This window comes from Gorilla gorilla, chromosome 7, assembly GCF_029281585.2.
Source record: "Gorilla gorilla gorilla isolate KB3781 chromosome 7, NHGRI_mGorGor1-v2.1_pri, whole genome shotgun sequence".
NCBI lineage: Eukaryota > Metazoa > Chordata > Mammalia > Primates > Hominidae > Gorilla > Gorilla gorilla.
Window position 1 is genome coordinate 94,721,308 of NC_073231.2, and position 27,620 is coordinate 94,748,927.

A 27,620-nucleotide genomic window follows, 5' to 3' on the forward strand; every position below is an offset into this window, starting at 1 on the left:
ACATACCTTATGATTTAATAACTTCACTTTTAGGATTATGCTCAACAAATAAGAAAACATGTTCATAACGATTTGTACAATAATATTTTTGTATAATTATTTATCATATCCAAACTTAAGAACAATCCAAATGGCCATAAATAGAGAGTAAACAATTGCAGTACATGTATACGGTGAATACTACTCAGCAGTGAAAGGGAACCACTGGATAATACTTGTAATGATATCAGTAAAACAGACATTATGCCACATAAAAGAGGTCACAGGGCAGTACATGCTGTGGGGTATTGAGGCATCCCAAAATAAAGGCAATGGAAGCAGTGTGCTCAGGTGCAGACAATGAGTGTGTTTATTACCTATAGAATTCCAAACACTGCAGCAACAAATTACTCACCCCCTTCAATGGGGAAAGCCACTTCCACCCTACTTTATTTCTATATCATTGGTATGATTTCATTTTTATAAACTTTTAGAACAGAGAGACCTAAACTGTTGTGATACAGGAACTGATGGACATGGTGGTTAAAGGTGGGGCTCTTCAGTCACAGGAACCTGAGCTTTAGTTCGGCTACACCACTGATCGTCTTTGTGATCTTCAGTGGGTTGTTTACATGTCTAAGCCTCACACTGTGTATTGTCCCAAATGGGGTCAGTGAAACCTATGTCATGCCCTTGCTGGTACTATATTCAGTGCTTAATGAGTATTATTGTCATTATTTTTCAAAAAGCTTATTTCATGAAATGCTTATTCTCAGATGCAACAATCATAATCCTATCCTGGAACAATATAAGAGCAATAGTACTTAACAAGGCAAAACCAAACAGAACAAATAATTGTTTCAATAGCTTGTATTTTCTCTGATTTGTTATAAAATACAAACTACCTAAAGAGTTTTTAAAATATATTATGTGGTAAATAAATATTTATTTTTGAATGCAAGGGTAACATACAAGCTAAGATGATGCATTAATATTTACATATTACACAAGAGCATGAATCTGTTAAGAGGTTGCTTTGAAAATATTAGAGATGCCGTCAAAATAAAAGAAATATATTTTTAAAAATCCAAGCACTTTATCTTTGTTTATGAAAAGAACGATGAAAAAATATTCAGGAAATTGTTAACCAGGACTGTAACTTTATGCAGTACTTTTCTTCAGTGTGTGAAAAATAATAAGATTGAGATTCAAGAGTTCTTTACATCTTCCCAACATAGTGAATGTTTATAAAAGCTTGCTGAATAAACTTTATATTGATACCAGTAGTTGAAATTAATATTTAGAATTACTTCCTTAAATATTACAAAGAACGTGGTGTTGGTTAATATTTTAGTAGGATACCTGTTTCCTTTTGACAGTCATCTGAAGCTCCCTACAAATGGTGTTTCACTATGCTGAAAGCGCTATCTGTCCAGAAAGCTATAAAACAAAGATCCTGACTATTTATGGTCATAAATGATTCAGGATCACTTAGTTTGCTGTGAGAAAAAAAGTATTTTTTAACATATTTGAAAGAGGTACTCAGGAATATAATCATAAATTTGCCTTTCTAGTGAGTTTCTTAGGGAGGTAGAAAGGTTTTCCTTTTCTTTAAAATAAGCTTTATTTTTTTTTTCCTGAAGGTAAAGCCAAAAGCAAAACAAAACAAAAACTTAGCTTATTTAGGAGTTCTAGGTTGGATTCTAGATTTGGTGGACTGATTTTTAACCAATCATTAACCTTTGTAAACAAATTTTCTCTATCCTCAAAATGGTGATGATGTATCTATTCTGACTACTTCACAAGATTAAAGAAACAGATGAGATATTGAATATGAGAGTGCTTTATACATATTAAAATGCAACATATATTGTAATTGTTGTTTGAATTCTGACTGTTTCTATTTTTACTTTTCAATATAAATGGCAAAATGTTTTCTGCTCCTTTAGCTCTAAGCATTGTCTTACTTTTCAGCAATCCCATACAAAAATTTCACAGATTTTAAATTCTATGTTTTATGAAATTGGCTTTTCATTGGAATCAGTGGGGGCCTGTTTATACTTTCTCACATACCTGGGGAATAGGGACTATGTTTTATTTATCTCTATATCTTCCATAGTATGATGGACAGTTTTACACAGATAACAAATAGCAAGTTGCTCTATAAACATGTGTTCAATGTTTTCTGGTTATGCTTATTATCTAAGTAAACCAAAACCACAACAAAGAGAAGACATTTTAATTTTTTAAAAAACATTTTAAAGAGCCAGATGAAGAGTGTTGTGTGTAAATATATTCCAGCATGTTTTACTGAGTTTTATTTCCATCCTGAAGAAGGTATGAAGACAGGACTGAAGGGCAGGCAGAGAAGTTCAGCCTTTTTTTTGCAAGGTAAACGGTAGACTCGACAACATGCTTTTCTGAACTACTCAAACACAAAACTCACTGAAGATAAGTGGTTTTAGAAGTTTGAGTCTATCAGATTTTTACCAAGTGATTATTAAGAAATGAAAAAAATAATGTATAAGAAGGTTATTGAAGATATTTAGCTCTTAATCATTGACCTTTAAAATTTTTTAAATTAACACAGGATATTAAGCCCATTAGCAATTACTGCATAATAAAACAATCAAATTTAAATATAAAAATCACAAATAACTTCAACTATCATTTCCAAATCAGTGTTTATGTTGTTTCTTTTTTTGTTTGTTTTTGTTTTTTTCTTTTTTTAAATTTTATTATTATTATACTTTAAGTTTTAGGGTACATGTGCACAACATGCAGGTTAGTTACATATGTATACATGTGCCATGCTGGTGTGCTGCACCCATTAACTCGTCACTTAGCATTAGGTATATCTCCTAATGCTATCCCTCCCCCCACCCCACAACAGTCCCCAGAGTGTGATGTTCCCCTTCCTGTGTCCATGTGTTTTCATTGTTCAATTCCCAAATATGAGTGAGAACATGCAGTGTTTGGTTTTTTGTTCTTGCGATAGTTTACTGAAAATGATGATTTCCAATTTTCATCCATGTCCCTACAAAGGACATGAACTCATCATTTTTTATGGCTGCATAGTATTCCATGGTGTATATGTCCCACATTTTCTTAATCCAGTCTATCATTGTTGGACATTTGGATTGGTTCCAAGTCTTTGCTATTGTGAATAGTGCCGCAGTAAACATATGTGTGCATGTGTCTTTATGAGCATGATTTATAGTCCTTTGAGTATATACCCAGTAATGGGATGGCTGGGTCAAATGGTATTTCTAGTTCTAGATCCCTGAGGAATCGCCACACTGACTTCCACAATGGTTGAACTAGTTTACAGTCCCACCAACAGTGTAAAAGTGTTCCTATTTCTCCACATCCTCTCCAGCACCTGTTGTTTCCTGACTTTTTAATGATTGCCATTCTAACTGGTGTGAGATGGTATCTCATTGTGGTTTTGATTTGCATTTCTCTGATGGCCAGTGATGGTGAGCATTTTTTCATGTGTTTTTTGGCTGCATAAATGTCTTCTTTTGAGAAGTGTCTGTTCATGTCCTTCGCCCAATTTTGATGTGGTTGTTTGTTTTTTTCTTGTAAATTTGTTTGAGTTCATTGTAAATTCTGGATATTAGCCCTTTGTCAGATGAGTAGGTTGAGAAAATTTTCTCCTATTTTGTAGGTTGCCTGTTCACTCTGATGGTAGTTTCTTTTGCTGTGCAGAAGCTCTTTAGTTTAATTAGATCCCATTTGTCAATTTTGGCTTTTGTTGCCATTGCTTTTGGTGTTTTAGACATGAAGTCCTTGCCCATGCCTATGTCCTGAATGGTATTGCCTAGGTTTTCTTCTAGGGTTTTTATGGTTTTAGGTCTAACATGTAAGTCTTTAATCCATCGTGAATTAATTTTTGTATAAGGTGTAAGGAAGGGATCCAGTTTCAGCTTTCTACATATGGCTAGCCAGTTTTCCCAGCACCATTTATTAAATAGGGAATCCTTTCCCCATTGCTGGTTTTTCTCAGGTTTGTCAAAGATCAGATAGTTGTAGATATGCGGTGTTATTTCTGAGGGCTCTGTTCTGTTCCATTGATCTATATCTCTGTTTTGGTACCAGTACCATGCTGTTTTGGTTACTGTAGCCTTGTAGTATAGTTTGAAGTCAGGTAGTGTGATGCCTCCACCTTTGCTCTTTTGGCTTAGGATTGACTTGGCGATGCGGGCTCTTTTTTGGTTCCATATGAACTTTAAAGTAGTTTTTTCCAATTCTGTGAAGAAAGTCATTGGTAGCTTGATGGGGATGGCATTGAATCTATCAATTACCTTGGGCAGTATGGCCATTTTCATGATATTGATTCTTCCTACCCATGAGCATGGAATGTTCTTCCATTTGTTTGTATCCTCTTTTATTTCATTGAGCAGTGGTTTGTAGTTCTCCTTGAAGAGGTCCTTCACATCCCTTGTAAGTTGGATTCCTAGGTATTTTATTCTCTTTGAAGCAATTGTGAATGGGAGTTCACTCATGATTTGGCTCTCTGTTTGTCTGTTATTGGTGTATAAGAATGCTAGTGAATTTTGTACATTGATTTTGTATCCTGAGACTTTGCTGAATTTGCTTATCAGCTTAAGGAGATTTTGGGCTGAGACAATGGGGTTTTCTAGATATACAATCATGTCATCTGCAAACAGGGACAATTTGACTTCCTCTTTTCCTAATCGAATACCATTTATTTCCTTCTCCTGCCTAATTGCCCTGGCCAGAACTTCCAACACTATGTTGAATAGGAGTGGTGAGAGAGGGCATCCCTGTCTTGTGCCAGTTTTCAAAGGGAATGCCTCCAGTTTTTGCCCATTCAGTATGATATTGGCTGTGGGTTTGTCATAGATAGCTCTTATTATTTTGAGATATGTCCCATCAATACCTAATTTATTGAGAGTTTTTAGCATGAAGGGTTGTTGAATTTTGTCAAAGGCCTTTTCTGCATCTATTGAGATAATCATGTGGTTTTTCTCTTTGGTTCTGTTTATATGCTGGATTACATTTATTGATTTACATATATTGAACCAGCCTTGCATCCCAGGGACGAAGCCCACTTGATCATGGTGGATAAGCTTTTTGATGTGCTGCTGGATTCAGTTTGCCAGTATTTTATTGAGGATTTTTGCATCAATGTTCATCAAGGATATTGGTCCAAAATTCTCTTTTTTGGCTGTGTCTCTGCCCGGCTTTGGTATCAGGATGATGCTGGCCTCATAAAATGAGTTAGGGAGGATTCCCTCTTTTTCTATTGATTGGAATAGTTTCAAAAGGAATGGTACCAGTTCCTCCTTGTACCTCTGGTAGAATTCAGCTGTGAATCCATCTGGTCCTGGACTCTTTTTGGTTGGTAAGCTATTGATTATTGCCACAATTTCAGAGCCTGTTATTGATCTATTCAGAGATTCAACTTCTTCCTGGTTTACACTTGGGAGGGTGTATGTATCGAGGAATTTATCCATTTCTTCAAGATTTTCTAGTTTATTTGCGTAGAGGTGTTTGTAGTATTCTCTGATGGTAGTTTGTATTTCTGTGGGATCAGTGGTGATATCCCGTTTATCATTTTTTATTGCGTCTATTTGATTCTTCTCTCTTTTCTTCTTTATTAGTCTTGCTAGTGGTCTATCAGTTTTGTTGATACTTTCAAAAAACCAGCTCCTGGATTCATTAATTTTTGAAGAGTTTTTTTGTGTCTCTATTTCCTTCAGTTCTGCTCTGATTTTAGTTACTTCTTGCCTTCTGCTAGCTTTTGAATGTGTTTGCTTTTGCTTTTCTAGTTCTTTTAATTGTGATGTTAGGGTGTCAATTTTGGATCTTTCCTGCTTTCTCTTCTGGGCATTTAGTGCTATCAATTTCCCTCTACACACTGCTTTGCATGTGTCCCAGAGATTCTGGTATGTTGTGTCTTTGTTCTCATTGGTTTCAAAGAACATCTTTATTTCTGCCTTCATTTCGTTGTGTACCCAGTAGTCATTCAGGAGCAGGTTGTTCAGTTTCCATGTAGTTGACTGGTTTTGAGTGAGTTTCTTAATCCTGAGTTCTAGTTTGATTGCACTGTGGTCTGAGAGACAGTTTGTTACAATTTCTGTTCTTTTACATTTGCTGAGGAGAGCTTTACTTCCAACTATGTGGTCAATTTTGGAATAGGTGTGGTGTGGTGCTGAAAAAAATGTATATTCTGTTGATTTGGGGTGGAGAGTTTTGTAGATCTATTAGGTCCACTTGGTGCAGAGCTGAGTTCAATTCCTGGGTATCCTTGTTAACTTTCTGTCTCATTGATCTGTCTAATGTTGACAGTGGGGTGTTAAAATCTCCCATTATTATTGTGTGGGAGTCTAAGTCTCTTTGTAGGTCACTCAGGACTTGCTTTATGAAACTGAGTGCTCCTGTATTGGATGCATATATATTTAGGATAGTTAGCTCTTCTTGTTGAATTGATCCCTTTACCATTATGTAATGGCCTTCTTTGTCTCTTTTGATCTTTGTTGGTTTAAACTCTGTTTTATCAGAGACTAGGATTGCAACCCCTGCCTTTTTTGGTTTTCCATTTGCTTGGTAGATCTTCCTCCATCCTTTTATTTTGAGCCTATGTGTGTCTCTGCACATGAGATGGGTTTCCTGAATACAGCACACTGATGGGTCTTGACTCTTTATCCAATTTGCCAGTCTGTGTCTTTTAATTGGAGCATTTAGTCCATTTACATTTAAAGTTAATACTGTTATGTGTGAATTTGATCCTGTCATTTTGACGTTAGCTGGTTATTTTGCTCATTAGTTGATGCAGTTTCTTCCTAGCCTCGATGGCCTTTACAATTTGGCATGTTTTGCAGTGGCTGGTAGCGGTTGTTCCTTTCCATGTTTAGTGCTTCCTTCAAGACCTCTTGTAGGGCAGGCCTGGTGGTGACAAAATTTCTCAGCATTTGCTTGTCTGTAAAGTATTTTATTTCTCCTTCACTTATGAAGCTTAGTTTGGCTGGATATGAAATTCTGGCTTGAAAATTCTTTTCTTTATGAATGTTGAATATTGGCCCCCACTCTCTTCTGGCTTGTAGAGTTTCTGCCAAGAGATCCGCTGTTAGTCTGATGGGCTTCCCTTTGTGGGTAACCCAACCTTTCTCTCTGGCTGCCCTTAACATTTTTTCCTTCATTTCAACTTTGGTGAATCTGACAATTATGTGTCTTGGAGTTGCTCTTCTCCAGGAGTATCTTTGTGGCGTTCTCTGTATTTCCTGAATCTGAATGTTGGCTTGCCTTGCTAGATTGGGGAAGTTCTCCTGGATAATATCCTGCAGAGTGTTTTCCAACTTGGTTCCATTCTCCCCGTCACTTTCAGGTACACCAATCAGACGTCGATTTGGTCTTTTCACATAGTCTCATATTTCTTGGAGGCTTTGTTTCTTGTTATTCTTTTTTCTCTAAACTTCCCTTCTCGCTTCATTTCATTCACTTCATCTTCCATCACTGATACCCTTTCTTCCAGTTGATCGCATCGGCTCCTGAGGCTTCTGCATTCTTCACGTAGTTCTCGAGCCTTGGTTTTCAGCTCCATCAGCTCCTTTAAGCACTTCTCTGTATTGGTTATTCTAGTTATACATTCTTCTAAATTTTTTTCAAAGTTTTCAACTTCTTTGCCTTTGGTTTGAATTTCCTCCTGTAGCTTGGAGTAATTTGTTCGTCTGAAGCCTTCTGCTCTCAACTCGGCAAAGTCATTCTCCGTCCAGCTTTGTTCCGTTGCTGATGAGGAAGTGCATTCCTTTGGAGGAGGAGAGGTGCTCTGCTTTTTAGAGTTTCCAGTTTTTCTGCTCTGTTTTTTCCCCATCTTTGTGGTTTTATCTACTTTTGGTCTGTGATGATGGTGATGTACAGATGGGTTTTTGGTGTGGATGTCCTTTCTGTTTGTTAGTTTTCCTTCTAACAGACAGGACCCTCAGCTGCAGGTCTGTTGGAGTTTGCTAGAGGTCCACTCCAGACCCTGTTTGCCTGGGTACCAGCAGCAGTGGCTGCAGAACAGCGGATTTTCGTGAACCGCGAATGCTGCTGTCTGATCCTTCCACTGGAAGTTTTGTCTCAGAGGAGTACCCAGCCTTGTGAGGTGTCAGTCTGCCCCTACTGGGGGGTGCTTCCCTGTTAGGCTGCTCAGGGGTCAGGGATCAGGGACCCACCTGAGGAGGTAGTCTGCCCGTTCTCAGATCTCCAGCTGCGTGCTGGGAGAACCACTGCTCTTTTCAAAGCTGTCAGACAGGGACATTTAAGTCCGCAGAGGTTACTGCTGTCTTTTTGTTAGTCTGTGCCCTGCCCCCAGAGGTGAAGCCTACAGAGGCAGGCAGGCCTCCTTGAGCTGTGGTGGGCTCCACCCAGTTCAAGCTTCCAGGCTGCTTTGTTTACCTAAGCAAGCCTGGGCAATGGCGGGCGCCCCTCCCCCACCCTCGCTGCCACCTTGCAGTTTGATCTCAGACTGCTGTGCTAGCAATCAGCGAGACTCTGTGGGCATAGGACCCTCCAAGCCAGGTGCGGGATATAATCTCCTGGTGCGCCGTGTTTTAAGCCCATCAGAAAAGCACAGTATTAGGGTGGGAGTGCCCCGATTTTCCAGGTGCTATCTGTCACCCCTTTCTTTGACTGGGAAAGGGAACTCCCTGACCCCTTGCGCTTCCCGAGTGAGGCAATGCCTCGCCCTGCTTTGGCTTGCGCACTGTGTGCTGCACCCACTGTCCTGCACCCACTCTCTGGCACCCCCTAGTGAGATGAACCTGGTACCTCAGATGGAAATGCAGGAATCATCTGTCTTCTGCGTCGCTCACGCTGGGAGCTGTAGACCAGAGCTGTTCTTGTTCGTCCATCTTGGCTGCTTCCCCCACTCACTCACTGACTCCTATGTTGTTTCTTTAAAGGGCTCTTGGGTTTGAGTACTTCTTTAACTGAATAAAGAAAAATGAATGACAATATGTAAGATAGTTTTACTCTCTAAATTTCTTTATAGATGACTACTTACATATAAATACAAAGTTTATTATTGAAACACATAGCAATATTTTAAAAATTAATTCACATTGCTGCAATTAATTTAATTATTGTAATTTTCAATCTCCTAACTGATGGAAAAGCAGTTCATAAAATAATAATTAAACTACTTGAATTCTGTATTTGACTTTATCTCAGACCTGCAGTACACTGAAGGAATATTACATTTTTAGACTTTATTCCATTTATTAGAAATATGATAATAATGGTAAAGTGTGAGGTTTATTATGCAAAGAAGCAGGAAATATATTTGGGGGGGCATATTTTGATTTGTGAGAGGTTTTGATGGCAATTGAAGAGGTGTGGACACTCTTGTCATTGAGAAGGTCATCTAATCTAGTCAGCTTGAATAAATGAAATGATGTCCAACTGGACAGATATCCTCTTTTATATGAGTTCAAAATGTGATGACTCACATTTTAGATGTCTTATATGCATTTTAGCTGTTATAACTTGTACCAGCTTATAAAAGATTTTCCGCTCAAATTCCTGAAATGGGGGATCACCTAGTCACTGGGCAGTCCTGTCCCTTTATTCTCTCTCTGTTTCTTTCCTGCTGCCTGTGGTATTGCACCACAGCACAATAGACTCACTTTACCTAATTGCAGTAATATTATCTAATCTTACCTAGTAAGAAGATTTAAGTGGACATAATTTTATAAATTTTCAAGAAGCATAAAGCATCATTTTTTAGAGAGACCTGAATAAGCAATTTGAATTTTACAAATGAAGTGCAAAGCAAGTTTTGACTGCTCACAAATCTGTTTGCTTTTGAGAGTGGTATATTTCTAGGCTGAGGTTTCAAAACTATTGAATCACGTTTTCAAAGGCCAAAATATGTTTTCCAGATGTATCTTAAAATGTGACTACTAAATTCAGTTTTATAGGTGCTCACTTGACTCTTATCTTCAGTCTTATTAGGAATTCTGGAAAGTTATTATTGTAGCATGGTTTCATCTTAGGCTATAGATTTTAATGATGTTACTGTGTACTGGATTATTAAGCCTTGACTGCATTTCTAAAGATAGTGATCTTTACAATAAGAAAATTAAGACAAATGTATTCAGGGAAAGGGATAAGTGAAAATCTAGTTACTCATTCTATGGGATGTTAATGTGGATACTGAGATCCACGTGGTTGCAGCAGCACAGTCAGCATCTGAAAAAAAATACCCTTCATTCTCATCAACTTTAAGCTATTATCATGTATATTAGTCCATTCTCACACTGCTATAAAGAAATACCTGAGACTGGGTAATTTATAAGGAAAAGAGGTTTAATTGGCTCATGGTTCTGCAGCCTATCTAAGACGCATAATGACATCAGCTTCTTAAAAGGCCTCAAGGAACTTACAATCTTGGCAGAAGGCAAAGTGGGAGTGAGGCAACCTACATGGTGGGAGCAGCAGTGAGAGAGAGATGGGAGGTGCTACATACTTTTAAATGACCAGATCTTAGGAGAACTCACTCACTATCATGAGAACAACACCAAGAGAGAAATTCACCCCCACGATCCAATCACCTCTCATCAGGCCCTACTTCCTATTGGGGGTTACAATTTGACAGGAGATTTGGGCAGGGACACAGATCCAAACCATATCATCATGTTTTAATTTATCACTAAAATATGAGTCTGATCTTCAGTTTACCAAACTCATAATCTATGATATCACCTTCTACTAAAGAGTCTATAAATTCAAAACTGATCTTGGTATGTTCAAATAAGATGTTTGTGTCCAAATCATTCTACAGTATTAAACATTTGTTATCAAACTTGTCTCTCGCTTGAGAGAAAGACATAGATGAAACAATGTAAAAGTATGGGAATATTTTAGCTTAAGAAAAATGAAAGTTACTGTTATTTTTATGTGGCAAGTTTGCTTATATATTGGCTGCAGAAATTTTATCATATTCTTTTTGCTAACAGCTTAAATAGCTTTACCCTGAGACACCCAAGAGATCCAAATGACAATTAGTTTATTCAAAAATGAAGGACACACTGTTACTGGTGAATATGTATAAAGTTCCTGCATAATTACAGATGAAGCATCCTTTATTAGAAACACATCTCAAATGACCTAAGTTATCTTGTTGAGTTATCAAGGGGAAGGCCGAGGGTTTTGATACCAAGGATGAATGTGGATCAGACCAAATTTTACCTCCGTAATGCTTGCTTTTAATAAAAACCAGTGACCTTAGACAATGAAAGCAACAATATCCATGAGATGTATATTTTATCTGACTGTATAGGAACCTGTCTAAGTCCAATTTTTTTTTTTTTTTTTTGAGTGGGAGTCTTGCTCTGTCGCCCAGGCTGGAGTGCAGTGGTGCAATCTGAGCTCGCTGCAAGCTCCACCTCCTGGGTTCACGCCATTCTCCTGCCTCAGCCTACCAAGTAGCTGGGACTACAGCGGCACCATGCCCGGCTAGTTTTTTTTGTATTTTTAGTAGAGACGGGGTTTCACCGTGTTAGCCAGGATGGTCTCGATCTCCTGACCTCGTGATCTGCTTGCCTTGGTCTCCCAAAGTCCTGGGAATGCAGGCGTGAGCCACCGCGCCCGGCCCTGTCTATGTCCAATTTAACTGGTGTATTACAACTCTTTAATTCCAAGTATTGCCGATCTTCAAGAAATGCAGTACAAGGCACACTCTAGAAGAAAAGCCATTCCTGTACATACCTTTGAATTAAATACTTGCCTCTTCCTTTACACTGATGAATTTGGCTGAGCGACTCAAAAGGGAAACGTGTAAAGCCTCTTCACCTATTTTGCTTAATGCCAGAGCTTCTTAATTGAAATCTACCACGGATACTTCTTGGATTCCTACACTTCCTTCTGTAGGGACAAATTGCTTTGTTAGGAAAAAGCAAATACAGCTCAAAATTATGGAGGAAGAAAGGTATGAAAGGAAAATATGACCACATTTCTAGCTCTCAGGTTATATTGACTTTATTCTTCTACTGTTTTCACAACTCATCTTGAGATTCCCTGGGACAAGCAAACAGAAAGTGGTATCAGCCATTTTGTCTTAGAGATTTACCCATATGTTTTTCTTTCTCTCCATTTTTTTTTTCCTCATTTTACCTTATTGCGTTTGCACAGCAGAATAATTCTCCCTAGGATAGTTTTCTCTACGGTAACTTGAAGTCTTCTTTTCTGAGGAAGCTGGGATGATAAAGTAAGATAAGGAACTTTATGACCCACATGAAGAACAGATTCGGAATGATGGAAAGAAAAGACACACAGAAAGTTTACCTATTCAAAACGTGGCAAAATAAATCCAGACAAGGTACAGAACTGAAAGATCAGCAACAGTTTCCCAGGACCTGGAAATGTAAGCTTCTAGCTCCCCAACATGTGGATTGTTTTTAAAGTGAAAGAAGGTTAAATCAGACCTCAGGAAACTCATCTGCCCCCTTTCCTAGCTGAAGCAGTTCTGCTTGTAGGCTACGGACAGCGATATCTAAGCTGGAGATGTCACTGTTTTTAGTCTTATGCCATGTACATTATGACTAAAGAGCATAATAAAGTACGATACTCTCAGGACTGAGCATTGTTAATGCTGAGCATGTTTCAGCAGCCCAAGCTAAGGAGGCTGAATGAAGTATTCCCTAAATTTAAACCTGCAGAGATAAGACAAGGTTTAATTTTCCAGAAGTATCTGGGAGTCATGCTAATAGGCTTTTATAGCAACTACAGGTTAAGTTTTCCAAATCCAAAAACCTTCAGTGAGCATTTCCTTTGAGCATCATGTTGGCGCTTAAAGTTAGTTTAGAATTTGATATAATTTTGGATTTCAGATTTTACCTGTATAAAGTTATTGTTACCCTCCATTCTAGTACATTCTATTTTCCTTATTAACATAGCTTCTGTAATAATTTACAAATTTATATGATAAAAAATAAAAATATATGACAAATTTATATATGATATATTGTGCTTTGTTTCAATTAGCATATTGAAAGACCTTGGATATCACCTAGGATATCTTATACATATGCCATGTATATATATACACACACATATATGATGAATATATTATAATACAGTACAATGAATATATAAAAATACGTATTTATGTATCAAATGAAATTTTATATTATACATAACACATATGTATTATTTATTATATAAAATAATATATAACAATATATATGACAATATTATATATATATGAAATATAATTTATAACATACAAATTTTTTTTGAGACAGAGTCTCACTCTGTCACTCAGGCTGGAATACAGTGGCATGATCTTGGCTCACATATATATATATATATATCTACACACATATACATATCACAGTTTTATTATCTATTTATTTCCTGATGGACACTTAATTTGATACCATATCATGGACATTGTGAATATTGCTTCAATAAATATAAAAGTGCAGTTTCTTTGGCATACTGATTTCATATCCTTTGAATATACACCCAGAACTGGGATTGCTAGATGATATGGTAATTTCATTTTTAATTATTGAGGAATCATCATGCTCTTTTCCATAATGGCTGTACCAGTTTACATTTCCACCAACAATGTATAAGAATTCTCTTTTCTCTATGTCCTTGCCCACGTTTGGTGTCTTTTGACTATTTTATCAGAGCCAGCCTAACAGGTATGAGGTTACATCTCATTGTGGTTTGGATTTTCATTTTTCTGTTGATTAGTGATGTTGAACATTTTTTCATGCTCATTTTTTCATGCCTGGCTGGTCATTTGTATGCATGTGTTTGAGAAATTCTCTTCAGGTCCCTTGCCCCTCTTTTAAAGTGTGTTTTTCTTACTATTCAGTTGTTTGGGTTCCTCATATATGTTGAATATTGTGTCTTTTTCGGATGTATGGTTTGCAAGTATTCTCTCCCATTCTGTAGATTGTCTCTACATTCTGTTGATTGTTTTCTTTGCTGTGCAGAAACTTTTTATTTTGTTGTCATCCCATTCATCTATTTTTGCTTTTGCTGTCTGTGCTTTTGGGGCCATATTCAAATAATCATTGCCTAGGCAAATGTAATGGAGTTTTCTATTTCCTTTTAATAGCTTCACATTTTCTGGTCTTATATTTAAGTTATTAAACCATTTTTAATTGATTATTGTATCTGATGTGAGATGATAGTCTAATTTCATTTTTCTACATGTGGCGGCCAATTGTAGCAGAAGGCAAAGGAGAAGCAAGCACCTGCTTCACAAGGCGGCAGGAAAGAGAGAGCGCAAGGAAGTACCACATTTTAAAACCATCAGGTCTCCTGAAAACTCAATCACTACCAGGAGAACAGCATGGGGGAGACTGCCCTCTGATCCAATCACCTCCAACCAGGTCCTTCCCTTGACACGTGGGGATTACAATTCAAGATGAGATTTGAGTGCAGACACAGCCAAACCATATAAAGTTTGCTAGTATTTTGTTGAGGAGTTTTGAATCTATGTTCATTAGGGATATTGAACTGTAATTTTCTTTTTTTGTCATACCCTAGTTGGGCTTTGACATCAGGGTAATATTGGCCTCTAAAAATGAGCTTGGAAGTATTATCTCCTCTTTTATTTTTTTGAAGAATTTGAGAAGAAAGGATTGTTTTAAGTTCTTTAAATGTTTGGTAGAGTTCAACAATTATGTCCTGAGCTTTTCTTTGATGAGACCTTTTATTACTTACCCAATCTCCATACTTTATGTTGGTTTCTTGGGATTTTCAATTTCTTTTAAGTCTTGGAAGGTTTTATTATCTAGGAATTTAGGTTATTAAATGTGTTGCCATATAGTTTTTCTTAGTAGTTTCTTGTGATTCTTTGTATTTCTGTGTTATCAGTTGTAATGTCTCCTCTTTCATTTCTGGTTTTATTTGTCTTCTCTTTATTCTTAGTTTAGCTAAAAGTTTATCGATTTTCTTCCTTTTTTCTAAAAACCAACTGTTGGTTTCATTGCTTTTTTCTCTTGTTTTTCTGGTCTCTACATCATCTGTTTTTCTTCTGATCTTTTTTTTATTTATTCTACTAAAGTTAGGCCTAGTTGGTTCTTCTTTTTCTAGTTTCTTGAGTTGTAACATTAGGTTGTTTATCTGGAATTTTTCTTTCTTTTTCTTTTTTTGATAAAAGTATTTATTGCTGTAAAATTTCCTCTTATAACTGCTTTTGCTGCATTTCATAATTTTGGTATGCTGTGTTTACATTTTTATCTCAAGATTTTTTTAGAATTTCCTTTCAATTTCTTATTTGATTCATTGGTTCTTCTGTAGTACATTGTTTCATTTCCATGTATTTGTGAATTTTCCAAAATTCTTCCTGTTATTAATTTCCAGTTTTATACCATTGTTGTTGGAAAGGATTCTTGCTATGTTTCAGTCTTAATCTGTCCAAACTGCTTGGCTGCCTAACATATGATCTGTTGTGGAAAATGTCCTATGTGCATTTGAGAAGACTGTATACTATGTTACTGTTGGGTGAAATGTTTTGTATGTGTCTGTCAGGTTCATTTGGTCTAAAGTGCCATTTTAGTACAGTGTTTTCTTACTGATTTTCTATCTCGATATCTGTTCATTGTTGAAAGTGATACTGAAGTTCACTACTATTATTGTATTGCAGTCTCTCTTTCCCTTAGGATCTATTAATATTTGTTTGGTATATTTAAGTGGTATATTTAGGTGCATATGTATTTATAATTGTTATATCTTCTTGTTAAATTTACACCTTTATGACCTTTATGCCTCCTTCTTTTTTTGATACTTAAAAGTTAATTTTGTATATATATATATACACAATATATATACATATACATATATACATGTACACAATATATATACATATACATATATACATACAAAATTAACTTTATAACTATATATAAAGTTATATATATATAAGGTTAATTTTAATGTTTTATATATATATAGTTACCATTGCTTTCTTTTAGCTTCTCTTTGCCTGGAGTATCTTTTTCCATTCCTTCACTTTCACATTATGTGCCCTTAAAGTTGAAGTGTTTCTCTTATAAGCAGCATATAGCTGGGTCCTGTTTTGTTTCGCTTTAATTTATTCAGTCACTCTGTATCTTTTGAACAGAGAATTTTATCCATTTAGAGTCTTTCCATTCTTGACCATAGCATGAGTTATTTGATTTATTCCATCAGCTTTTATAAGGTTTAGCATATAGATCTTGCACATTTTAACTAAATTCATACTTAATTTTGATTCATTTTGGGGGGGAGCAAATGTAAATCATATGAGTTAAGATAAATTTTGCTCATTGTTCTTACTGTACTGAAATGAGAGATTTTACAATGTTAACTTTGTATTTTGTGACTATGCCAGCTAATTATTTTCTAGGAGTTATTTTTAATAGATTCCATGGTTTTTTTTGCATGGAAATTTGTGTATATAGATAGGTACAGTTTAATTTAGTCCTTTCTAATCTGTATATCTCATTCCTTTTCTTGCTTTAATACATTGGTTAGGCCTCTTGTATGGTGTTAAATATGAGTAATGAAATAAAAATTTTGGCCTCGCCGTCAATTTTAGGGGGAAGGCATTCAGTCTTTCAAAATTAAGAATTATGTTAGTGGTATTGTTTTTTTTTCCAGAAGCCTTTTATCAGGTTGATTTTTTTTCAATTGCTTATTTTCTGCTAGTTTTTATTATGAATCGATCATTAATTTTGTCAAATACTCTTCTTCATTAGTTGATATGATCATGTGCCGTCTCTTCTTTAGACTGTTAATATGATAGATTACAATCATTAATTTTTGAGTATTGAAAAACTTTCCCATATGTAGGGTAAATATTGTTTTGTTATAATATAGTATTGTTTTATATATTGTTGTATTTAATTTGGCAATGTGTTGTTGAGGATTTTTGCATCTAAATTCATAAGTGGTATTTCTCTGTAGTTAATCTTTCTTAGAGTGTCTTTGACTCATTTCAATACTGTTCATGTAGTAATGGTTTTATAAAATTAGTTGTGATGTGCTCTCCTCTCTTCTATTTTCTGAAAGAAATTGGTTTTATTTTTTCTTTAAATGGCTGGTAGAACTTCTCAGTGAAATCATCTGGAACTGAAGATTTCTTTTTCAGAATAAATGTTCTCACGCCTGTAATCCCAGCGGTTTGGGAGGCCAAGGCGGGTGGATCACGAGGTCAGGAGTTTGAGACCAGCCTGGCCAGCATGGTGAAACCCTGTCTCTACTAAAATTACAAAAAATTAGCCAGGCATGATGGCACATGCCTGTAATCCCAGCTACTCAGGAGGATGAGGCAGGAGAATTGCTTGAACCCAGGAGGCGGAGGTTGCAGTGAGCCAAGATCATACCATTGCACTCCAGCCTAGGCAACAGAGCGAGACTCTGTCTCAAAAAAAAAAAAAAAAAAAAAAAAGAAAAAGGAATAAATTCAGTTTATATAATAATTATAGTATTATCCTATTTCATCTTTGGTGACTTCTGATAGTTTGAGGTTCTCTAGGAATTGGCATATTTTATTTATGTTGTTGAACATATGTGATTTGTTGGTAATACTTTTTTTAAGTTATGCTTTTCATTTCTGTGGTTTGTGTAGTAATATCCGCTTTTATTGTCGACATTGGTAATTTGTGTCTACTTTCTTCTTTTTCTTGTGAATATCTGGAGATTTATCAATTTTTAAAGTCTTTTCAACTAACTATGTTTTGATTTCTAAAATTTTCTCTAGGATTTTAAATTTATAATTTTATTGATTTTTGTTTCTGTCTTCATTTTACCCTCCATTTGCTTAGTTATAGTTCCTTAGGATGAATGTTCTGGCTATCTACTTGAAATCATTTTTCTTTTGAGGACACATTCAAACCACAGCACCAAAGTAGACCATATTCTGGATAATAAAACAAATCTTACATCATTTAGATAATAGAACTCAGAGTATGTTCTCTGAACATGATAGAATTAAACTAGAAATTGGTAAAAGAAAGATAGCAGGAAAAATCACTAAACACTTGGAAAAAGGGAAGTGTTGGAAACTTAATCCTCAAAATTTAACACTTTCTTAAGAATCTATAGTACAAAGTGAAAATGTCAAGGAAAATTAGAAAATATTTTTAACTGAATTAAAATGAAAATATTACAAATAAGTGTATGTGATATGCAGCTAATTAAATACATAGAAATTAATATTAAATGCTCATATTACAAAAGTGTTGAGAGGTGGGGCCTAATGGGATGTGTTTAGGTCACCAGGGCTCTACCGTCATTAATGAATTAATACCACTTATAAAAGGGTTTGAGGCTGTAAATGTTCTCTCACTCTCTCACACATGCTCTCTTATCTTTTTTTTCTTACACCATGGGATGAGGCAGCATGAAGGCCCTCACCAGATGTAGGCTTCTCAACACTGAACTTCTCAGCCTCCAGTACTGTGGTAAATAAATATCTGCTTTTTAAAAATTACTTAGTGTCAAGTATTTTGTTATAGCAGCACAAAATAGAATAAGACAAGGCAAATTAAAGGTTTAGTAAGCTAAGTGTTCATGAACACATGACAAAAACGTGCCTGCTACTATTGTTGGGTGGCATTCTATAAATGAAATTAAATCCAGTTGGTGAGAGTTGAAGTCTCCAACTACAATTGTAGATTTTGTCTAGTTCCTTTTGCTATGTCAGTTTTTCCTTCCTTTATGTCTTCTTGATTTCTTTTCTTTTAAAATTGTGTAATTTCCCTATATGTTTTTTGTAACTTTCTTTGCTCTCAATTCTACTTTGACTGACATTTTTATAAACCATCAGATTTTTGGTCATTTGGATTATTGTTTGCATAGTGTGACATTTGTGACACACACACACACACACACACATATATTTCCATCTTTTTCATTTTAAACTACCAGTATCATTACATTAGAAGTCAGTTTTTTATATATAGAATCTAGTTGGATCATGATTTTTAAAAATTCATTCTGATAATATGTGTGAGTTAATTTGTGTGTCCAAACAATTTACACTTAATATGATTATTGCTATGTTTGATGTAGCGCTACATTTTTTTATTTACCTCTTTTTACTTGTCTTTCACCTTTCTTATTTTCTTTTTGTTGATTTACACATTTTATTTTTTCATTTTAATTTATTATTGGGTGTTTGACCATATCCCTTTGTATAGTTTTGGATTTTTTTGTTTTGTTTTTATTTTGTTTTGCTTTAGTGATTTCTCTAGTTTTTATGGTGTGCATATTTAGCTCTTTATGATTCACTTTAAATCAGCATTTTACCACTTCAAGTCGAAGATTGGAAACTTACCATGATATACGTATTTTACTTGCCTTTTTGTATATTGTAGATATCATATATTACATCTGCATACATTGCAAACTCCATTAGTAAATAGGTTTTTCATTCCCACGTGTGTTGAGATTTTCCTGATCTTTCCTATGTCTAAAAATTTTTAACTGTATCCTGCATATTTTGAATGTCATGTTATGAGCCATTTGGTCTTGTTTAAATTATATGTATTTGTTTGTTGTAGTAGGCAATTAACTGATATTGATTTTGGTCACAAGTTCCAACCTGTATGCTGTGGCTCCAATTTCAGTTTACTTTTTCAAGATTTTCTGTGCTATTTAAATCTTTCCTGTATGCGGGTCATCCAGTGGCAAGTCTGGGACATAAGTGATAGTTTATATCTGTGTCCAGTTTTCAAAATGTGCAGTTTAAGATCAGATCCATGCATACTCAAATCAGGGTTGAACCCACAAGATTAATAAGCAAGTTTATAGATCACTTTCCTAAGCTTTTCTCTTTCAGTAATCTTTTTGGTTCTTTCTGATTTTCTTGGGGCTTGCTTTTATATACCCCAGTCAGGGAGCTGGACTGTATTTAACCCTATTTGTTAAATTCTTAATTCCATTGCAACCATGGTTGAGGCCAAATGGCCGAAGGACAAAAATAGTAAAAGCAATGAACGTTTACCTCATCTTAATACCACAACTTCTCTGATCTAAGAACTTTCCCCTCCTTAAGAGTTTTAGGTAACTGCAGGCCCATGCTACAGCCATCATTACCATCCAGAGTCCTCTTTCCCACTCCTCAAACTGGAACCAGAAGACATCTCCTGCAGCTCTCTCTTTCTTCATTGGTATTCACTTCCAGGTTTTAAGCAGCTCTGAGATCAGGTTGGCAGATACCACCCAGGTAGATATAAATGATAAGTTCACAGTCATTTCAGTGTTACTTTGTATTTTGACTTTCTTTTCTAATCCATCTGCTACTATTTAGGTTTTGGAGTCTTCTAGTACTTGCTCCATGCATCTATCCAGATTTTATAACAGTATTCAGTGAAAGAGTCAGGATAAGGAGTGCTTAGTTTATGTTGCCTAAAACTAAAATTTCAATGATTTTATTTTAATTTAAAAACTTTAATTAAATTCTTTGTTTTGTGGAATACCTTCCACATAGTAAGTATTTACTGCATATTAGTTGGAAAGAATTTAGCTGTTTTATAGAAATGAAAACGTCACTACTCAAGTTATTAAATCTATTCAGCAGTGGGCTTCCCGATTTCAGTGATGCAACTGTGGCTCCATGGATGCAATAAATTGTCTTTCGTCTGATGGACCTCCTTTTAGAATGCTGCAGTCATGTCTCCTAAGGTTTATTTGTAGTGCTCATAGCTGAGTGACATAATGTCATCAAAAGATTAATTAAGCAAGTGAGATGGCAGTCCCAACTTCTGCCACACTGATTTGGATTTCATACCTTGTACATATTACCTTGACTGGAAAGGGAATGAGGAGGTAGAGGAGCTATTTTTTGTTTATTTTTTCAATGCAGAGTTGCTCTTTCATTTCTCCTCCATTTCTCCTTCATTTCTCCAAGATTTTCCACTTTTCAGAGATTGTTGAGGACTGACAAACTCAGTGTTACAATGTGCATTTCACATGTCAGCCAGAGGCTACTGCCTGAAGGTCTCTGACAGAAATCAGTGTGCTCAAAATGCTGCCAGGCCCCGAGCAGGAAAGGTACATACCTCTGTGTACCCTATGGAGCACCCAGAGCTGCCAGGAACAAACGAGTATGAGAGAAAAATGCTAGTCACAGAGGTATTTAGCTTCTATTTAAAGGGTCCATATAAGCAAGACATATTAAAAGGTCATAAAATATATACAAAGTTTTCAGGGTCCAAGTTTTTGAAATATTCTATTTTTTTGTGGTTTTTGACAAAGTCTAATATTATTCTGTAAGATAGTTTGATGTTTCAAGAAACGTTATAACAGCATATTATTCTTTAAAATGACAATCATTTTGAAGAGGGCAAATAGCTGGCTATGTGAAATTCCAAAGAAACAACCGCACATCTGTCCACATGAAAAACAAGTTGCTGGAATGTATAAGTATTTTGATGGATTTTGGATTTATCTCCTCATATGCTATCAATTTTGAGATTTTAACGCCAAACTAGCATTTCTCTTTATTGACACCAATTGTTATAATAATCAGTTGCATGTATGTGTGAGAAAGAGACACAATAAGTAAAATAATTGTATGACTTTATACCTTGTCATTCTTTTTGAATTTTAGACATGGTTTCCCTTTATCGCTGAAGCTGGAATACAGGGATTATAGCTCACTGCAGCCTTCGGCTCCTGGGCTCAAGTGATAATCTTGCCTCAGTATCCCAAGTTGCTGAGTACCTGAGACTAAAGGTGAGCACCACCATGCCTGGCTAACTTTTAATATATTTAATATTTAAGTACTAAATATATAATATATATAAATATTATAAATAGCACCACCATGCCTGGCTAACTTTTAACAAATGTAATATATATATTTGTAGAGATGGTTTCTTACTATCTTGTCCAGGCTGGTCTTGAGCTCCTGGCCTCAAGTGATCCTCCTGCCTTGGCCTCCCAAAATGCTGAACAGGCATGAACCACCACACCTGGCTTCATCATTCTTTTTTGACAACAATATCTGTATAATTATTTGGGAAACATATGTACATTTCTTTGACAAATTCTTAGCTTTGCACAATTCAAACCTTCTGGATGACACCATTTTAATTCTCTCTCTCTCTGAATGTGTGTGTATTATTTTCTGTAGATACATATATATATCAATTTGTGACATACACATACATACATATACAGTCAAAATTGGGCATATCCTTTATAAGTGTTTTCCTAACTACATACTTGATTGCATAGTAGTTTTAGTCAAGTCTGCCCAAATAATTTTAATTTGGGAGCTAGTTTTCAATGAGTTTAAACTCTAAGTAAAATAATCTCAATATAACATGAGCCAATATTAATTTGCATTTGTTGGTATATACAAACATGAATATCAGAAAAAGAAGCAGCCTCAGTGTTACTCTTAAATATATGTACATACTCTTATAAGCAGTCGGAGTAGATAGCCATGTATCCGTAAATATTTGCAAGAAATAGAGAGGGACTCTGTTTTCAAAAATGCTCCCCAAGTGTTCAGACGCATTTTATGAAGTAGCATCTTCAATAATTCATCGCTTGAATTTGAGACATTTATTCCAGGAGCTTCCTATTAACATGAAATCACCATTGGAAGGCTAATGTCTGAAGCTATTTATCATCTTAGCCTTCTTTGACCTGTCAAAATGCTGTTCTGTACAAAGCAAAGAACAGGGTTAGGAGGGAATGGAAACATGTGTTCAGGTAAGGCTTGCTGGGAAGAAGAGAGCTATATAGCTGAGGTGCTATCAGGAACTTTATAATTTGCCAAAGCACTGTTTTGCTTCTGGATTCAATGGAAGAGGAGATGCCAGTAACAAATACCAGTTAATTTGAAGATTTGCTTTGGATTAGCCCCACCATGAGAGAACTGAAGTGCTTACTAAGTAAAGATAAGATGGTACTTGTAAGACATGTACAAAACAACATGAAGATATGTATAAAATTTATTAAGATACACAAGGTATTTGACAGTGAAATGTTTTCCTTTTCTCCCAAATAGTTTCAGTCTGATTGGCTCCAAGCCCTAAAACCGACCTCAGGAAAATCAGTCATTAAGCTGATGAATAGATCTTGGAAACACACACATAAGAAAAGGTATAAGTCTATATTATAGGCTATTTTGCACAGTCAGCAAAGTATTACAAGTTTATAGCCAGCCTAAAAAGGATTAAAGCCATCCATTACTCTGTTACAGAAGAACTTTAATAACCTCAGAAGCTCTATATTGGCTGTATACATTTGAAGCCTGTCATTAAATAGCAGCATCCTGACAAAGGATGCACTTATCAAATAGGTATCAGGAAGCTGCCAATGAATCCACCATATCTTTCATCAAATCTTAGAAAGGTGTGTATTTGAAGCATCAAGATTGTGGTTATATTTTGATGAAAAATTGTGCCACATTATCATTTTCAAATGTGTAACACTAGGATCACCTAAAATATATTTAAAGAACATTCAAAATATCTGACCCCAATACGTAGACAAAATAATTAGGAAATCACGAGATATTACCATTTTATTGAGGGTCAACCACCACTACATTTTTCTCAAAAAGATCTGTCTGCATAGCCAGTTCTGCTACACTGCCAACTTAATTTGGGCATCTCTTAGTGTGGTTGAGCCTAATGTGCACTTTATGTTTCCCTTGTATAGATCTCTTTGGAGACCTTCATAACTGGATTAACTGGCAACCCACTCTTTACAGACTGAAAGGTTGATAGAGTGAATCACTAAAAGACTAGTCACTCTTTCAGAGTCATATAATGAAGTCAAGTTTCTCCAAAGTCAAGTTTTTCTTTGCAACCTCAAACACATGCGTCCATCAGGAACACCACCTTTGCAGCAACTCTGAATTCCTGAACTATTCCACCTACAATAAAATCAAATGCTGCATTCTCTCACCATTACCTAAGGGATTTATGGGTCACTCAATAGGACATGTAAGATTCATTCTAGCTTTTCAAGCACCTTTTCAAGAAATAATCTGAGGAATCAAGGTCTTGTGAGATGTTATTAAAGCAAGTGACATAGTCTGGCATCTTTCTAGGTTTATACTCACCTGTCCATCATATGGAAGCTGGAGAGTCACTTCTTTTGATAATTCAAGGTGAGACCTAAGTATTTCTTTAAATTATAGCAATGCTATCCATCCTAATTGTCAGCTTAGAAGCACTGGAGTTTTTCAGATTCCACTCACCATCATCTGTTCAGACTCTCACATGGAGGCTTTAGTGATGCAGAGAATTCGGCATGCATACAGTGCCTCTTTCTCATTCATATGACGACACCTATCGTGCTGTAGTGGCACTTTGTGCTGGTGCTATCCAAATAACAAGATTCCTTGACATCAAGGACCTTGTATTATAAATAAGTGGTGATGATTAATAGCAAATCCTTATCAAATTCAAATGCCTGTAAACATGAAAGTAGTTTATGGGGCACAAATTACTTGCCAGTTTTAAGTTATAATTCTGATCCCATTGTGTCATCACCTGGTTCTTCTCAGGGATCCATTGACACATGTTTATCTCAAAACCTCACAGATGGAATTCATGTTTTATCCAGGATACAGGTTACCTGCAAAACCTCTGCATGAAACAATAAATGAAAGTACAGGAAAAGAGTGTACAAGTATGAGTTCTAGTGAGAAGCTAAATTGAATTTGGTACTGATATGTGTTTATGCACATAGAGAATATGGTTATTTTTTAAATCAATGAACAAGACATTTCTGTTTGTTAACACTAATTGTATTAGTACCATATTGCTTCTAGCAAGTGCGTTTTGTGATAACAGCATGAAATGCATTTCATTAAGTTAAAGTGTGCTGGCATTAGGGTAGTGGCTGATGACATTTCTAATTTGAAATGCCTGCAGAGTTAGTTTTATGGGGGCATTTTCCTTAGCAACCAAACCGAGCTATAGAATGTCTGTGGGATATTGCCTCTCCTTAGGTAAGAATTCATCCCTTTGGCCTAGTAGATTTTTATAGGCTGTAACAGTATTAAACAAAACATAGTACCCTTGCCACTTCTTCCCAGGAAGCAATACTATATTGTCTTTAGTTGTGCAAAAGTATCTTCCGTTATTTTCATTCTGACTAGGTTAATAGTGGAAAAGAGGATGTGTCTTGGTATTTACCAAGTTTTTATATATAATAAAAGTTGGATGTCTTATAATGTAAAAGAAATAAAATATTTTTTTGCACTTCTGCCTCGAGCTTATTAAAGGGACATACTCTTCTAGCACTTGTACTAATAAGATTTGTAAGATGTTACAAATTATCAGAATCAATATTCTTTGGTGAATACTAGTTTCAAAGTTGTCCCAACTCTAGCTGTGCTGGGACTGGATATGTGCAGTTGTCTGTAACATAATGTAATACAGCACCATATACAATTAGGTGCTCAGGAAAAGTTTGAAAATGATGTGAAACAGTCCGAAGCAGCACTATATTTCTGTGATGTGCCTAATATGCTTACTTGAGAACTTTCTAAAGAATATTTTTACTTGGCATAAAAAATGCTTAGTACTAGCTCAGATTTATAATCAGTTTTATTAAACACTGAGTTCCACAGCTATTTCAGCTGTTTTGTTCTTTGCTTCAAAATAAAAAAAAAGAAAGGATAAAATATATACATCTGAATAGACACTTTTTATTTTTAATAAAAATATGAAAAAGTTGTATTATTGAGTCTTTAAAAAGAAGTATCTTGAGTGACAACAATTTAAGAGCACTTATTTTCTGGAAATCCAGCAAAGTTTGATGACAGGCCCAGGTCTATGAGAAGTATTCTCCCTGCTTTCCAAGAACCCATGAGTAATTTTTTTTAAAGCAGTATATGATAAATATAAGTAGTATATGTAATTATGGAAGATCAGATGAGGAGATGACTCGAGCTGGCTGTGTGTGTTCAGGAAAGTTTAATTATATAAAAGCTGGAGACCGTTTGGTATTTTGTATTTTCTTAATGGATGCTAAATACTATAATAGACTAAGATAAAGAAAACAAATCCTGATGAGTGCCCTCACATATCAGAATATAGAGGTGGGAAGGCATTGTAACATTTTTATAGGGATTTTAATACTCAAAGTATGTTTGTATTTATTGACACATTTGGCTCTCACCTGTGAGAGCCTATTCATACATATAGTTATTATATACTGTACCAATATACTGTGTTACTACTATGAAATTTATATTCTGAAGGTGGAATGTTGTACTTTAATTGGAGTTCCAATGTTTACTGCTTTTCTTTTAGTGGGTACATCACTTCTTGTCCCTTAGACTCAGTTTTATCCTTTATAAAATGTGAATAGGGATGACTAAATACATTCATAAAGTTGTGGAAGGATCAAGGGAAACACAAAGGTAAGCAAACAAAATGCCAGTAGAAAAGCAGGCACCAAGAAAACATTTGGGTTCTTCATGATCTTTGCCATTGATGGGTTTATAAATCAATCCATTCATTCAATTAATCATGTGGTCATTCACCCTGAAACATGTGCCACACATTGTTCTAAGAACTGAAAATGCAAAGCTGAAACAGACAAGTTTTTTCCCTCAAGAAACTCTCATTCTGAAAAGAACATACTCCTTGGGACACACTTTTATATTTGAGCTTGGGACCCTAGTTTTTCCTAACATCTGAGGTGTGTGGACTTAGCCTCAGATTTGGTCCATTAGCCAAATGAATCCACCCACAACACCCTGAGACAAATCAGACAGGGATAATATCTGTTTTCTGTGAGGAGACATGATTATTTCATTGGGACACAAAATTTTGCAGGCCTTAAATCTCATGAGATCACGCCTTCATGTCCAGAGATCAGAGTAGTCTCCTAAACGAATAATAATAAACAAAACTTCTGTGCCCAACAGCGGTAAAAAGCCAATATCAATATATACCATGGGTGATTTAAAATAAATTTTTTAAACTTAAACATAGTTTATTAAAGCTACTTAACTTAAAAGGGAAAATAGTTACTTTGAGAGAAACAAAAATCAAGAGCTTCTGACTTCTCAGAAACAATAAAATTTAAGTAACTTGAATTGGAAAGCATAGCCAAAAATGGTCACAACCAGCCAGAGGTTAATAGAGATTAAGATAGTAATGTGAGGTCTTTGCTAGCTGTTCACTACACAGAAAATATATAGTCCTGGACTAATGGGATTTTAGTCCTAGAAGGTCACATGACTTATTTGCATTAATACTCATAAATAATTAAGAAAAGTAAAGCTAATCGAATATCCAAACTACCCTCTAATACTTTAGGCAATTCTGTTCCTAATCCATATAATTCTAGCCTATGTTTTTCCCTCTTGGTTTCTTTCCGCTTTACCAAAATCAGATATGAACTAGCTGACACCACATTGTACATATTAAAATAATTTCCTTTCCTTGAGATGTATCAGATGTAGCTTACAAAGTAATAAATTAAATTACCACATATATTGCTCATTTTCTATCTTTAATTTGTACATTTGTCAAGGCCAACTTCCACAAATGCATTACTCAGAAATTGAATTTTTCTGTTGGAAATAAAATAAGCCACATAGTAATCTATCATTTAGTTTTCTGTACTTTTATGGGAATCTGATACAGAGCAGTAGCCAGGATGTTTAGATATGATAACAAAATACATCATTTGGACTC

General features: G+C 35.5%; 1 long non-coding RNA gene across 1 annotated transcript in view; it reads left to right on the top strand.

Moving 5' to 3' along the window:
* Nucleotides 1-27,620, top strand: part of LOC134759106 (uncharacterized) — a 61,637-nt gene that overhangs the window by 26,261 nt on the left and 7,756 nt on the right. The window contains exon 3 of the long non-coding RNA XR_010135008.1: nucleotides 21,551-21,675. This is a non-coding gene — a long non-coding RNA (uncharacterized lncRNA). The remainder of the gene's footprint in view (nucleotides 1-21,550; nucleotides 21,676-27,620) is intronic.